At 41.0% G+C, this 4,639-nt stretch overlaps 1 non-coding gene across 1 annotated transcript; it reads left to right on the top strand.

Moving 5' to 3' along the window:
- The first annotated feature begins 210 nt into the window (after positions 1 to 210).
- Positions 211 to 283, top strand: TRNAF-GAA. Its single transcript has one exon. It is a non-coding gene; the product is annotated as a tRNA-Phe (tRNA).
- The last annotated feature ends 4,356 nt before the right edge of the window (positions 284 to 4,639 follow it).

Here is a 4,639-nt window from a genome sequence, read left to right as displayed (position 1 = left end):
ATCCGAACTGACTTCTTTGGATCTTATCCCATTCATGCAAATGAACATATTATAGTACAGGCAAGTAATCCCTATTATTAAGTAACTCATTCACAACCCATATCATTATCCTGATATTTACTAAGTCCAATTTGAGAATATTTTTTCCTTTTTTAGTCCCTTTAATTGACATAGATACAAGTACTCTACTAGGATGATGCACAAAAAATAGTCAGGATAGCTTAGTTGGTAGAGCAGAGGATTGAAAATCCTCGTGTCACCAGTTCAAATCTGGTTCCTGGCATAGAACGAACAATGAATTCCTTTTTGGTAAAGAAAAGGGGCACATATTTTTTATAGGGGAAAGCTTTTTTAAGGGGAAGAATCATCAACAAAAAATCCAGGAAAGAATAGCGAAGGAAAAAACGTGAAAAAACAAGTGTTTTCCCGGAACGGAATAGCGGAAATTCCATACGTTGATCACCAATGTTGCATGTCTTTCCTTAAGCTAGAGTACTTTGAGTTAGAAGGCCTAATTTATTTGTCCTTTTAAAGCCTACTTATTCGTCTAGCTATTTCCAATTCTAATAAATAACCCGATCATATCATATCTTGGAAAACCCTAAGACTACCCAAGGCTGTACCCTACAGTGTTACCTATAGTCTTAACTTGTGTATACATTGCCTTCTAGGGTGGCAAGCTAGAACCAAGTAGTCTATGTATCAATTCCAATTTAAGTCAATGATCCTCATTTTCTCCAACATTAAGAAGATTATTGGTAAGGTGACCAACCATCACGCAGGATTTCGGGTCGGAGTAGCACCTCTTTCCTGATATATATAGGTCGTTACTAGTGACTCGTTTGTGCCCTATGGTGTTCAATTGCTCGTTTATTCCCTCCCCTTCAGCACAGGTCAACCTACTTTGCCCGCTCAGGCGCTCCAAAATGCTCTAACTAGACCGCCGACACCCATGATTTGTCCATCATTCGAAATGGCATTTCGTAAGGGCTCATAAGGTAGGAGGAATCAAAGATCCTCCATGCACTTTCGACTAGAGTTAGTTTTATTTTTCACTACTGTCTGAGTGGTGGCTAAACCCTAAATTTTTTCCTTGAAATGAAATAAAGATCTAACTTTATTCCAGTAGTGGTTTCCGCAAATGTAGATAATCTTGTTGATTAACACCCACTTTCCATACCCCGCAATTCAGAGGCCATCACCTCTGGTCTTTTAGTAACATATCAGTAAACAAGGCGCTCCTCGTGTAGCTTTTGTTCTTGAGGAAGAAAATCACATTGATTACTTATAATGCCGGATGAAGCAAGTTACAGCATTGGTTCTTTCGTGATTCATGTATATTGGAAATTTCTTTTTTTTAGGAAATGGGATGGCATTCAATTCTCACTTAGGGATTATATTCTTCCTTAACATTCATTAAAAGAAGGACTCTGGCTTTAGTGCTAAAGTTTAGTTCTGGGCCGAGCGTACTTACCTACTTAGACAATAGGGATACTTATAGATCTCTATGAGTGTAAGGCAAAGTGGGCAAGACTACTTCCACAACTACATTTTCGCTTAAGCAGGACCTGTGAGACCTCGAAGCAACTGTCTACTAGTAGTTATAGATGCTATTTCTAATTGAATAGAATGGATGCTTCATAGCGGTTCTGCAACAGGTAGGGCAGCCAGGTGAACATAGGCAGTTGTTCCTATAGAACACAAGTCTTTCTCTAAAGCACGACCTTCTGATTGGACTACGTCCGGTCTCTATCCTTTTTATTCCAAAAATTGGTCCTCGATCAAAATGATCAGGTGTCTATGTCCATGCCTGAGGTTGGTAAACCCTATATCTATTGCGGGGTGGTTTGAGGAGGGGACAACTTGTAACCCATGACTTACGACTACGAAGATTATGTTAGAGAGCTTTTCACATATAGATAGGTCGGGATGAGGAAGCTCCATAGTCAACTAATAGATAGAAAATCCACCTTGTGAACCATGTTTGTCTTAAAATACTGTCTGAGAAGGAATATACATGTTCCATTCCTTCTAGTGGTTATATTGATTGACATAGGTAGCTTTCGTAGTCAAAGCTCACAGGGCCAAATGCTCTATTGGAGTGGGCACGAACACACACAATCAAGGTTCGAAGAACTTCTACTTCACGCCTTGAGGATTCTATGACGCTCACTCAATGGTGTTGCGGCAATTGCAAGCAATCAATAAACGAGGAAGCCAAATTATGGATCCAGGAAGGCTGCATTACAAGGAAGAGTAGGTGTTGCTATGCCGTTGGCTGTGACTAAGAAAGAGAGAGGGGAGCATAGCCCCTCTGATCCCGGTAAAGAGTTCCAACTAAGCTCTTCTCAAGTTCTTCCTTTCTCTTCCATTCTTATGTTTATATATTAAAGTGTAGTTTTCTTACTTAAATATAATAATATTAATCTAATATGCCCATTCGTGTTCCAAAAGTACCTTATCGGATTCCCAGAGATGAAGAAGCGACTTGGGTTGACTTATACAATGTTATGTATTGATAAAGGACACTTTTTTAGTTCACTGCCCTATACATAGAAAGAACTTTTCCACCGGTGTCAACATTCTATCTGGAATCAGTAGCGATAATTGTTGTATTGTGAGCCAGCCCCGTAAGGCACTACGCACCTCCAAATTCTATATGATTTTCCAATCATTTCATTTATACGACCTGCAAATAACATAAGATCTTGGCTTGCCCTACAAAAAATAAACCATATGCCCTATAAACTTGCTTGCTTCTTTGAATCTCAAGATAACATATAGAAAGTGTTTCTATGATGAGACCATTGTCGATCGATAAATGTGATAGGAGCCAATGTGTTTCACGGGCAGCCAGCCAATAGGGGAAGGTTGTGAAGATCGTCGTATGACTGCAGAAGAAAGTCAAAAATTGCTAGAAGCATTTTCTTTCCAATGGGGTAAAAAAGATTTGGAACTATTGAGTGGTGTAGGTATCCATCTTAGCAAATAGAGGTACTGACGCCCACCAACCTACTACTTGTTTGTTTGGTGGGGAAAGAGGAGTGGGTATGAGGGCTTCTTTCACTTTTTTGTTTTAGGCTAGTTTACATCATTGCACTACGGAGAAGTTTGATGACTTCTCACCTTCATAACATACTTACCAAACCTTGTAAGGGATCGGTATTAAAAGGAGAAGGATGGGGTCGCTAGTCAGAAAAGCTATAACTATCAATTCGAATTCTGAATGAATCAAATCTCCCCAAGTAGGATTTGAACCTATGACTAGGCAGTTAACAGCCGACCGCTCTACCACTGAGCTACTGAGGAAGAACAGACTTAAGGAAGCTGACTCTCATTCTTTGGCCCAACCAACCATAGACCGAAAATCCAAAAAGTGTCACTTTTTCTCTTTCACATACACCGGGAGAAAGGGTGACGATAGCAATCCCCTTTGCCTCCCCGTCTGGGGCAGGACAAGGGGGGCGACGGTCAACCATCAACTCTCGATATGCATATTGATCAACTGTTCTCCGCGTCCTGCCAGTTCGCTAAGTAGACTCACTCTACCGAGAGGCAACTAAGGTTGGTTCCTGCCAATTCCCTTGCTGATCAACCTTTGAATTGGCAAGTATGAGAGAGGATGCTCTATGTCTATCCGAGTTTCAACTACTAAGTGAAGCTAAGTAGCACTTCAACTATCTAAATGTGAATAGATTCCGATCAAGCAAGCAGGAGAAGGTGGTCCTTTCATCTCTCGGTCTGCTCCATGATCTATAAAGGATCGTGAGCAGGTTTAATGCTAGAAAAAACGAGATCTGCCTAATCATTTTGGTAAATGAAGTAGTGGGAGGTCACGAAGGAAGTAAGAGGGCATGTTAAGTTGATAATTTCAAACATTGTAGCATCCTTTTGACAGTTGGGCTTTGAGTTGAGAACTTTTAAGAACTCTTAATATGAAAATACACATTCTAAAATGACGTCGAGCGAGACCATTCTGTTTCATTGTGAATGAAAGACGTTTTCGACCAACGACATCTACTCATATCCAGCTTCGTGTCACTTTTGAACACTGCGGTCAGCAAGCAGCAACCGGGGGAGAGTCAAGTCAAGTACAACACATGACTGACGGGGTGGGCGCGCCAAAGCAACCCGGGACCCCTCCGGAGTCACTACAAAAGCGCTGGCGCCTTCTTTTGAAGGTGAAAAACTATGCTAGCTAAGAAAAAGAAAAGGGATGCGCTAATGGCAAGGTGCAAGAAAAGGGCAGCTAGCTCGAAATCCAATAAATCGAATACCTCCTGGCTTCAGTTATGAGAGAGAACTCCAAGGTAGCATAAAGATTGAGTTGGATTCAGCCGCGTGGGGAATGAAACAACATTCATGGAATGAGTTGAGGCAAAATCTCCAGCTCTTTTTTTAGAGCCAAGGGCTTTGAAAGCGCTTTAAAAAGGGTTGTCTGCATTACCAGATTCACTATATCAAATTGTAGTAAAAACAAGGGGCCGCGTAGACTATTTTGAGGTGGTATGCTAAATCCATGGTCAACTAATGTAGCTAGTGTGACTAAAGCAGCAACTATTGGCTTAACTGGTTCTAAACTCTCCCACCCGATAAAGGAATTGAAAGACTACCCGGGCCATGTAGACTATTCCCTTCC

Source organism: Triticum dicoccoides, chromosome 2A, assembly GCF_002162155.2.
Source record: "Triticum dicoccoides isolate Atlit2015 ecotype Zavitan chromosome 2A, WEW_v2.0, whole genome shotgun sequence".
In the NCBI taxonomy this organism is placed as follows: domain Eukaryota; kingdom Viridiplantae; phylum Streptophyta; class Magnoliopsida; order Poales; family Poaceae; genus Triticum; species Triticum dicoccoides.
The sequence above is the reverse complement of the archived record's forward strand: the minus strand, read 5'-3'. Positions and strand labels throughout refer to the sequence as shown.